Source organism: Lithobates pipiens, unplaced genomic scaffold (assembly GCF_037356315.1).
Source record: "Lithobates pipiens isolate NorthernLeopardFrog02 unplaced genomic scaffold, aLitPip1_a1.2 Scaffold_8, whole genome shotgun sequence".
NCBI classification, from domain to species: domain Eukaryota; kingdom Metazoa; phylum Chordata; class Amphibia; order Anura; family Ranidae; genus Lithobates; species Lithobates pipiens.
This window is the reverse complement of record NW_027507903.1, coordinates 431,671,829-431,683,963: the sequence shown is the minus strand read 5'-3', so window position 1 is coordinate 431,683,963 and position 12,135 is coordinate 431,671,829. Positions and strand designations below refer to the sequence as shown.

General features: G+C 40.9%; 1 protein-coding gene across 2 annotated transcripts in view; it reads left to right on the top strand.

The window, feature by feature from the left end:
- Nucleotides 1-12,135, top strand: part of TBC1D9B (TBC1 domain family member 9B) — a 174,377-nt gene that overhangs the window by 149,463 nt on the left and 12,779 nt on the right. The window lies entirely within an intron of this gene.

The following is a 12,135-nucleotide window of genomic DNA, read 5'->3' as shown; positions in this document are numbered from 1 at the left end:
GTTTTCGGCTCTCAGCTGTTCCTGGGTGGATCTGAGTCTCTCGGCTCCAGTCGGCGTATTCCAGCTGTTGTCTGTGGCCTTGGCGCCGGCTGGAGTGGGAAGTGTTCGTGCGGCACTTCAGGCGAGCCTCGAGGTACTTCGGCAGGACTTGGGGAGGCTGATGACTTTTGGTTGAGACTGGAGCTGCGGTCGGCATCGGCCTGCTAAGACTGTGGATCTTGGGACGTGCAGAGTAGAGTACTGGAGGATGGGAAGTATTGTATTGCATGCAAATATTTATGACAAAAATGTGGTTATGGTGGGAGTGTATTTGCCCCCCCCCCAACTCCCCTGCCCCCGCTTCTGTCATCACACTGAATAATATTATGCCACTGGTCTTGAGTTTTGGCATATGGAGTTCGGGCATATGGATTAATTGGTCAAAGACTATCCTCTTCCCAATTAACTACCGAGTAATTAACTTAGCCCCCTCCTCCCCACTACAATGGATTGAGGAGTTTAGGTATCTGAGAGTGCAAGTGACTAGATGAATAGCTGAATTTATTGATCGTAACCTCCAACCACTATTAATACTCAAAGCATGTTGTTCGACATGGTCGGGACTCCCATTGAATTCACTAGGCTGGATAAATTTGGTAAACATTATGCTTATCCCAAAATTCAATTACATATTCCATAACTGTCCGATTATGGGTTCCCACTTCATTCTTCAAAGAAATAGATGCCTGTTTTTTTTTATTTGGAATGGTGCCTCCCCCTATTTTGCTAAGGCTGCACTCACAGTTGGGAGGTCTGAGACTACGTAATTTTAAGATTTATGTCTGGGCGGCAGTACTGGTATCTATCTATTGGTGGTTCCAGAGTTCTAGAGCCAATGCAGCCACCTGTTTGGAGGCTGCCTTCTTGGGGTCCTTGTTAGATCTTCCTAATCTTATCTATAGGGGACCAAAGACATACTGAGCTTTACCCTGGGCCAATGAGATTCACATGGCGAATCTGGAAAACTGCGACACAACGTTTCTTCGTTCCAGGCCAGTTGTCTCCTGCCAACCCCTTTGGGGTAACCCTGCACTCCCTTATTTCTGTACCATTTAGTTTCCCCAGTTGTGGGCACGACATGGGATAAAGACTAATGGGGATATTATGCCCCTGGGTGCCCTCTTAAACTTCTCAAAATTGCCTCAGAGGTTCAATCTGCTGGGCTGGATGCTGTTCCGATATTTCGAGCTGCGACATGCTGCTGCGTCCCAGTTCCCTCGGAATCCCATCCTCAAAGCTGATCCTATTGAGGACCTTTTTAGCTCCTGGGGACCTAGATAAAACACTGTTGGCGCTTTGTACTGATATACCTAGAATGGAAAAGCTGTGGGAATACCGGAAGGAGGACATTCCCCCGCTTGACATAGAGGACTGGGGAGATAGCCTAGAACAAGGTCCTAAGCTTGTAATTTCATCCCGTGATAAGCTGATCCAGATTAAGTTTCTTCATTGGATCTATTACACTCCTGTAAGGTTGCAGAGAATGTTCCCCGAACAAAATCCTACTTGTGCCCGCTGTCAACTCCAAGTGGGTTCATATATACATATGTTCTAGGAGTGCTGATGACGACCAGCGTTCCCATCACTCTAAGCTTCTCATAGCCTACATCTATTATGCCAAAAAGGAGATTTTACTGAAATGGTTGTCCCCAGACCAACCCGCAGTGTCCGCTTGGGAGGCCATGGTAAACACAGCCTTGTCTTTATATACAATAACCTATTCAAATAGGGGTTGTCATTGGAAATTTGAAAAAGTATGGTCCCCCTGGACATTGACCTGAACACCCACTGCTGGGTTTTGCCCTGGTGTCGGAGGTAATATATAATGTATTTTATGATACCACTATTCCCCCTTGGTGATACAAACACATGCATTGTTTGTTTGACTTGTGAAAGATTGTCTGCAAAGTTCAAACATACATATTTTTGGCGCTCTATATAGCGGTTCTGTTGTATCATTTCTGTTCAACCTGATGATGACAATCTGTCTCTTTATATACGCTGTGAACGTTAATTTTCTCAATTAAGCACTTCTGTTTGTTAAAAAAAAAAAAGATTGTGTAACTCAGCAGAGCTTGTGAAAGCTTGGGAAAAATCATGTGAACACCGATCAAAGGGACCGTTAACTTTTTTTTTGTGAGGGTTTGTTTGAAAGAGTAGACCTGCAAAAGTGTAAAAGCAACAGAATAACTATAAAATAAAATTATTAGTAAATCAAGAAATAAATTAAGAAAAAGGCAATTAAAGAAGGATGGGAAGAAAAAGAAAGTAAAGAAAGAAGAAAAAATAGGGGCAATAAGAAGAGAGAGGAGAATAGCAAGAAAGAAGAGGTGGAAATAAAATCACAAAAATATGGAAGGAGGGAGAGGGAGCTTTAAATGCAGCAACTCCTATACAAGATAATGATGGACTTTCTCAGCAAGTACAAAGTGGTAAATCTGCAAAAGAGAATATTAATGAAACGGCTGCTGCTAAACTTGCAAAATTTGCATTAATATCAAAAGATGATGAAAATGAAGTGCCTCAGCATGATGTCATTAATTTACATTTTTTGTGAAGAATCACCAACAAGTGGGACACAATTGTGAAGTGGAACGAAATCTATTGGATAATTTAAACTTTTTTAGCAAATAAAAAACTGAAAAGTGGTGCGTGCAAAATTATTCGGCCCCTTTACTTTCAGTGCAGCAAACTCACTCCAGAAGTTCGAGGATCTCTGAATGATGCAATGTTGTCCTAAATGACTGATGGTGATAAATAGAATCCACCTGTGTGTAATCAAGTCTCTGTATAAATGCACCTGCTCTGTGATAGTCTCAGGGTTCTGTTGAAAGCGCAGAGAGCATCATGAAGACCAAGGAACACACCAGGCAGGTCCGCAATACTGTTGTGGAGAAGTTTAAAGCCGGATTTGGATACAAAAAGATTTCCCAAGCTTTAAACATCCCAAGGAGCACTGTGCAAGCGATCATTTTGAAATGGAAGGAGTATCACACCACTGCAAATCTACCAAGACCTGGCTGTCCCTCTAAACATTCAGCTCAGACAAGGAGAAGACTGATCATAGATGCAGCCAAGAGGCCCATGATCACTCTGGATGAACTGCAGAGAACTACAGCTGAGGTGGGAGAGTCTGTCCATAGGACAACAATCAGTCGTACACTGCACAAATCTGGCCTTTATGGAAGAGTGGCAAGAAGAAAGCCATTTCTCAAAGATATCCATAAAAAGTCTTGTCTAAAGTTTGCCACAAGCCACCTAGGAGAAACACCAAACATGTGGAAGAAGGTGCTCTGGTCAGATGAAACCAAAATCAAACTATTTGCCCACAATGCAAAACGATATGTTTGGCGTAAAAGCAACACAGCTCATCACCCTCAACACACTATCCCCACTGTCAAACATAGTGGTGGCAGCATCATGGTTTGGGCCTGCTTTTCTTCAGCAGGGACAGGGAAGATGGTTAAAATTGAGGGGAAGATGGATGCAGCCAAATACAGGACCATTCTGGATGAAAACCTGTTGGAGTCTGCAAAAGACCTGAAACTGGGACGGAGATTTATCTTCCAACAAGACAATGATCCCAAACATACAGCAAAATCTACAAAGGAATGGTTCACAAATAAACGTATCCAGGTGTTAGAATGGCCAGACCTGAATCCAATCGAGAATCTGTGGAAAGAGCTGAAAACTGCTGTTCACAAACGCTCTCCATCCAACCTCACTGAGCTTGAGCTGTTTTGCAAGGAAGAATGGGCAAGAATTTCAGTCTCTCGATGTGCAAAACTGATAGAGACATACCCCAAGCGACTTGCAGCTGTAATCGCAGCAAAAGGTGGCTCTACAAAGTATTAACGCAAGGGGGCCGAATAATTTTGCACGCCCCACTTTTCATTTTTTTATTAAAGAAGTTTCAAAAATCCACTAGATTTCGTTACAACTTCACAATTGTGTCCCACTTGTTGGTGATTCTTCACAAAAAATTAAAATTTTATATCTTTATGTTTGAAGCCTGAAATGTGGCAAAAGGTTGAAAAGTTCAAGGGGGCCGAATACTTTCGCAAGGCACTGTACAATATAGTAGGCAATATCATTCTACTTATACTACATATTCTAGAGGTGTATCTATATTGATAGCAAATGATCTTGATTTCTCCTACAGGCAGGTACTAATAGACATTAAAGGTCGCCATATCTTTTTATACTGTACAATGTATAGAAAATCATATGCGATAGCTATAACTGTGGCAGCTGGTCCGGAAGTGGTTAAAAGCTTATATGAGAGGCTTGTTTGTCTCTCAAATCTCAAGGGTTAAAAAAAGATTGAGGAAATGGGAGCGATTAGTGATGGAAGATGGTTTAAAGGCTGAACTTCAGTATATAGCGAATTCTAACACGGAAACACAACAGAAGTGGATAAAAAAACAATATATATATATATATATATAATTTTGATCTCTCTTGTAAAAAAGCAGAGCAAAACGTTTTTTCCTTCAGCAACCTAATTTTGAGGATGGGGAAAACACGGGTCGTCTTTTAGCAACAATAGTAACCAATAGAAACCAATGACAAAAGTAGTATAATTACAATTTCCTCCAACTGAAACTGTACAAAATACTTTGGAGATTTCATCAGTGTTTTTGGATTTTCATAGTTTCATATAGGAGGGCTGAACTACAACTCTTTCTTAAATCTAGTGTGTTAAGAAATATCAGTGACTGATAGGGAGATGTTGGACCAGCCTTTGACATTAGATGAACTCAAATTTTCCTCTGCTAGTCTGTCTAATAATAAAGCACCAGGTGTAGATGGGTTATCGGGGAGGTCAATAAGATTTTTGGAACCAATTTGTTACCTGAATTATTAGAGGTATTTAATAATGCATTGGAATTCGGATATCTTCCGCCCACCATGAATGAAGCAATTATCATAGTTGTGTTAAAACCAGATAAAAATCCTAAGAAATCTGAATCGTATCACCCAATATCAATACTTACATTGTATGTGAAGCTGCTGGCAAAAGTGTTAGCCATTATATTGGAGAAAGTGATATCTAAGATTGACCTATATGCACAATCTAGCTTTATTTCAAATAGATCTCTTTTATTCCAAATAGATGACCAATCTGCCAATATCTGATTCTCAAATAATTGTAGTTTCTAGATTTAAATATCTAGGTGTACAAGTTACATCACAAGTAAATACATATGTGGAGAGGAATTTAACCCTATTTAAGCGGTTTAAGCAAGCAGGGAAAATGTGGAGTAAATTGCCTCGAACGATAATGGGTAGAGCTAATTTGATCAAGATAATATGGATGCCACAATTGTATTTGCTACATAATTGCCCTGTATGGCTCCCCCAAACTTAGATACCCTGTTTAGAGATCTTATAAACATCCCCGAATTAGCTTGGAAATTTTACAGTTGCCTAAAGATGAAGGAGGTTTGGCCATTCCTAGTGCCAGAATATATTATCTGGCATCACAACTTCAGCAAATATATGGATGGAATGTTATAGATTCTGAGGATTCCATACAGCAAATTATATTTTGTCAGCTACCGATAGATCCACCGGTGCAGTTAACAGTAGCCTAACATTTTCTATAGTAAACGTAGATATCCTACATTTAATTTAATACATAAAATTTGGACAACTATTCAACAAGATACTCAACATGAGGGATATACTGAATACATGCCTATATGGAATAACTTGCAACTGCCAGAGCTGGCGAGGCTTGAGCATTTTGATCTATGGAAGAAGGCTGGCATTCAGCTTCTGTCAAGTTTTTATAATGAAGATCTGCAACCATTTGCTAAATTGGCAGAGAGATATCGGTTGCCTAATACATTATTTTACAATATCTACAGCTACAACATGCTTTGCAGAGTCAAGCAAGGACTTTTTTTTATTACAAATATAAACCTTCACCAATTTTAGCTTTGACAGTAACTGAAATGGTCCAAAATAGGAAGCATTTATTCATCTTTACAAATGACAGCCAGAACCAATTTACAAGAGGGAAAGTTTAGGCGGTGGTGTCGAGATTTGGAGATACTTAGTGACGAGGAATGGGAACAAGCTTTGAAGAATTTGAGGTATCCTTATCCTCCTCACAGGGCCTAACCCAGCTATTTATCATCCACAGAGCCCATTATACTCCTTTAAAGTTGTATTCCTGGGGTAAAGCGGCAACATCAAATTGTCCAAGGTACACTACTGATACAGGTACACTCATACATATGCTGCGGAAATGCCCCAAACGCTACTGGGAGGGAGTATTTGATACATTAAATTCCTTATGCTCTAGACAGGTCTACTTTGATCCAAAAATAGCATTGCTAGGGATTATATCAAAAGATACCCTCCCAGTTGAAATGCATGTGATGTGCCTGAGAACTATGTACAGTTGTGCTCATAAGTTTACATACCCTGGCAGAATTTATGATTTCTTGGCCATTTTTCAGAGAATATGAATTCTTTCATTAATGGTTAGTGTTTGTCTGAAGCCATTTATTATCAATCAACTGTGTTTACTCTTTTTCAATCATAATGGCAACAGAAACTACCCAAATGACCCTGTTTAAAAGTTTACATACCCTGGTGATTTTGGCCTGATAACACGTAGACAAGTTGACACAAAGGGGTGTGAATGGCTATTAAAGGTAACCAGCCTCACCTGTGATCTGTTTGCTTGTAATTAATGTGTGTGTGTATAAAAGATCAATGAGTTTCTGGACTCCTGACAGACCCTTGCATCCTTCATCCAGTGCTGCACTGATGTTTCTGGCTTCTGAGTCATGTGGAAAGCAAAGGAATTGTCAAAGTATCTGCGGGAAAAGGTAGTTGAACTGTATAAAACAGGAAACGGATATATAAAGGTGTCCAAGGAATTTAGAATGCTAATCATCAGTGTTAAAACTCTAATCAAGAAGTGGAAAATTAGGGGTTCTGTTGAAACCAAACCACGGTCAGGTAGACCAACTAAATTTTCAGCCACAACTGCCAGGAAAATTGTTCGGGATGCAAAGAAAAACCCATAAATACAAGACTCTCTAAAAACATGTGGCTGTTTCAAGATGCACAATAAGGAGGCACTTAAAGAAAGATGGGCTGCATGGTCGAGTCACCAGAAGAAAGCCATTACTACGCAATAGCCACAAAGTATCCCACTTGCAATACGCCAGACAACACAGAGACAAGCTTCAACCATTATGGCACAAAGTCATTTGGAGTGATGAGACCAAAATGTAGCTTACAGTACTGTGTGTGTTTTTACTTTTTTTTATTTGGCGCCGATCTCCGCTTCCGTGCGTTCTAACGTCGCAGGAAATGGAGATCGGCGGCATTTGGGCACTGTATGAATCGAACAGAGGACAGCTCGCTCACACAGCGCGGAGGACATCACTGGATCCAGGAGACAAGGTAAGTAACCTCTCCCTGTATCCAGCGATGTGATCCCGAGTCTGGCTCGGGGTTACCGCTTATGATAGTAAAATCCCAACCCGAGCCAGACTCGGGATCACCGTCAGGGAGGTTAATAATAATGTGATGGAGGAGTTTGAACAAAGACCAGAAAGAGTATGGTGAGCGCAGATATGGAAATAATATGAATTTTTTTTCTCTCCTCTGGGAAGCTGTATTTGGGGGGATGTTTTTGTTGTATAATGAAACAAATATATAAAAAAAAGTATTTGATTTAAAAAAAAGGGGGGGTTAATCCAGAATTTTTAGTTTTCACATGAGGTCACACACCTTTTGCACCTGATGTGTTATGTAAAATGTAAGCTGTTTGGATTTGAGTACAGGCATATTTCCTTGATTTGTAATGAATAGTAAAGGTTCATGACCAGACCTGAGTTTGGAGCTCTGCTCCAGCTGTGTCTGTCTGCCCCATATTTGGCACTATATGTCCCCTGAAGTATGCTATAAGCAAGCAAGCAAGTACTTGCATTTTGCAGAGTAGAATAGGGACTGGCCAGAGAGGAATTACATTGGCACAGATGATCTGCTTGAACATGTATTGCAATGTGGGTGAACCATAAATTTCAGTTATTATGCAAATAGTAGAACTATGTAAGGGAGAATAGCAGTGCGCAAAGGCTTAATTCTGTATTTTCAGCATTAACATGTGGTCACACTACTTTATCACATGATGTGTTTTTGTACTCAAATATATAAGAGCTGCACAGTTAATTGTTAAAAGATCCCGATTCAACCCCGCTCATGATCGTAATCTGGCATTTCCATTTATGTAACAAGTACAGAGCCGTTCTCTGCACACAGCTGTCAAATGTTGCCAGCTGCCTTTTTATTTTATTTTTTATCACAACATTGCTCAGCGCTGAGCGATAAAAAGAAACATTGTATTATTCGGTTCTTTTAGATCAAAAGGATGAACTTCGGTCTGTAAATGAGGTCAGTTTAACCACTTAAAGACTAAGCCTTTTTCTGAAACTTGTTGCTTTCAAGTTAAAATCAGTATTTTTTGCTAGAAAATTACTCATATATATATATATATATATATATATATATATATATATATATATATATATATATATATATCTTTTTTTTTTTTTTTTTGCAACGACCCTAGAAAATAAAATGTCTGTCGTTGCAATATTTGATATCACACTGTATTTGCATAGTAGTCTTTCAAAAGCATTTTTTTGAAAAAAAAATACACTTCAATTAACCCTTTCATGACTAAGCCTATTTTTGGAATTTGGTGTTTACAAGTTAAAATCCATATTTTTTGCTAGAAAATTACTTGGAACCCCCAAACATTATATATATTTTTTTAGCAGAGACTCTAGAGAATAAAACGGCGATTGTTGCAATATTTTATGTCACACGGTATTTGCGCAGTGGTGTTTTAAACGCAACTTTTTGGGAAAAGGGACACTTTCATGAATAAAAAAAAAAAAAAACAGTAAAATTAGCCAAATTTTTTTGCGTAATGTGAAAGATAATGTTACGCCGAGTAAATAGATACCAAAGATGTCACACTTTATAATTGCGCGCACTTGTAGATTGATGACAAAGTACGGTACCTAAAAATCTCAATAGGCGACGCTTTAAAAATTTTTTACGGTTACCGTTACAGAGGAGGTCTAGTGCTAGAATTATTGCTCTCGCTCTGAGGATCGCGGCGATACCTCACATGTGTAATTTAAACACCGTTTACATACGCGGGCGCGACTTCCGTATGCGTTTTCTTTGCTTCGCGAGCTCGCGGGGACGGCGGGCGCTTTAAAAATTTATTTATTTTTTTTATTTATTTTATTTATTTTAAAATGACTAAATTGTTTAAAAAAATAAAAAATTGATCACTTTTATTGCTGTCACAAGGAATGTAAACATCCCTTGTGACAGTAATAGGTGGTGACAGGTCCTCTTTATGGAGGGATCGGGGGTCTAAAAGACCCCCCACCCCTCCTTTACACTTCAATGTATTCAGATCGCCGAAAACGGCGATTATGAATACCGGATATTTTTTTTAAACCGGCGCCATTAGCAGCCGAGTAAACGGGAAGCGACGTCATGACGTCGCTTCCGTGTTTACGATGAGGAGACTGGAACGAAGCCGATTACGGCTTCGTTCCAGTTCCTCCGCAATAGCCGGAAGCGTCGGATCTCTGATCGGTGCTCCCGATCGAGCGGGAGCACCGGTAACAGCGGCGAGAGGCGGCGGGAGGGGGGGACGTCCCCTCCCGCTCCTCCGGCATAACAGCCGAGCGGCTTTTAGCCGCATCGGTTGTTATTCCTGGATAGCCAATCGCCTGCTGCAAAAAAACGGTACCGGGATGATGCCTGCAGGTGCGGGCATCATCCCGGTATAACCCCCGGAAGCCGAGTACGCATATCTGCGTATGCTCGGCGGGAAAGGGTTAACTTAAAAAAAACGAAACAGTAATTTTATTGTATAATGTGAAAGTTGATGCTAAGCCGAATCAAGAATCGTTACAGAATCGTGAGATATATATAGTATATATGCTGTTTAGATTTGAGCACAGACATATCTCCCACATTTTGGATGATGGTGATTTTTAAAGTGGTTGTATACTCATTTTTGGGACTTTTACCTACAGGAAAGCCTATAATAAGGCTTACCTGTAGGTAAAAAAAATATCTCCTAAACCTGTACGGTTTAGGAGATATTCCCCTCGGTATGCGCCGCTGACTGCAGCGGCACATGCGCACAAGGGGAATCTCGGCCTGAAAATCCGGCAGTGGCCGACCGGCCGGAATGAAATCTCCCACGCGCATGTGCGGGAGTGACGATATCGCGGCTCCGGCCACTTACAGCGCCGAAGCCGCGATACCCGGAAGAAACGCGGAGGGAGCATGTCGGCTCCCTCGGCGTGGATCGGGCCAGATGTCGGAGCCTCGTTCTAAGGTAAGTATTTCATAATGAGCTAGTATGCAGTGCATACTAGCTCATTATGCCTTTTGCTTTGCAGGTGTAAAAAAAAAAAAAAATAGCGGGTTTACTACCGCTTTAAGGGGAATGGGACCAGGACAATATAGGCAAACTTTGCATTTTATTGCAGGATCAGCCTTATGGTGTGTATCAAACCATATGTTTTTCATTTTAAATAGTATTGAGATGTTAGAACACCTATCAGTGCTGTCTCTGTCCCCACTGGGTAGTTTCACACTCTCTGTTTTCTCTGGTGACCATTGTCACTGGATCTGAAAGTAAACAAATGTAGTGCTAGCCCCGCATGAGCCACTTGAATTTTTGGGCCTGGGTCTCCCACTAATTAATTCACAGCCAGTCACAGGGTATTTTCACACAGCCAGGTGCACATACTCTTCCGCTCATTGTCTCCAATAACCAGTCTAGGGGATGTGTTTTTATCTTTTATATGAGGAACTTGAATAGGAGAAGGGATTTAATAGGAGACTCCAAATTATCTATTCACAGCGAGGACAACTTCTTAATAGAACTGTGTGGCAGACTGTCACGAGGACTATGCAGCAGACTGTACGGAATTAAGCAAGTCCGTTTGAAGCAGAAGGAATTTAGTGGACTTTACTTCTTCAAGACACTAGCCAGTGTCCCCTATAGCTTAGCCCAGTATGCTGACTTTTAGGACCAAGAGGGGGATTTAGCAAGAACAGTCTCTAGGATCCCTTTAGGGGGTCTGTACTCACAAGGCCCTGGTCGCAGGTCACCTTCCTCTATAATACCAGACAGGATCCGTGGGCATCCTCCCTCAGTAAGCTGTCAAGAGAACCATGGGTTTTAGCTTCAGTGTTTCTGACATTCATTCATATTAAAACAGATGTCTATTCTTTATGTATTTTCTTCGAATGAGTAATTCCATGACCCTGGCATCGGCTTTTAGAGTTAATTTCTGCTCAATCCACAATGTAATAACATGGATCACCTTTTCAGCATAAATATTTATGATCTTAGATTATCACCTTCCTTGTAGTCTGACAGCCTGATGTAGAGAAAAAAATGCAAAAAAGTATTGGCTAAGTGTGAACATCACTGTTAATTTATGCATAGGATAGGTTCACATTGATGTAGCTCGCCAAGCTGCTTTTTGCATGGGTCTAGCAGCCCATTCATTTGAATGGGCTGCTGTGCCTCCTGAAATACAGGCAAAAGGTCACACAGGAACCGGAAGTGCAGTGCAGGATTAGGATTAATGGCACCTGCACACATCTGCATTTTTTCTGTGCGGGTGGTTGCAGCTGCGGGAACAGTTGCGGACCCAGAGTGGGAACCACCAGCACAGATGTGAACCTAAGACATAGCCTGAATGTTTAAAGCTGGTCATAGATGGATTTCTTTTTTCTTTATTTCGTTCAGCCAGCCTACTGTACAGAGTACTCTATCCACACAAACAAGGTGGATGGAGGAATCTCCCCCCGCTGGGACATGTGTTCTGGAAGGGGGACTCTTCGCTGTCATAATACACTGATCAGTAGCTGCAGCTAATTGGCGACAGCCATTGACCAAAACAGTTTCCCAGCTTGTCCTTTTGACAGAAGTTGATCTAACTACTGACTTCTGTCAAATAGGGACTGCCAATGCCACACAAGGATTAAAATTCACTGGATTTTGATCTGTCTATG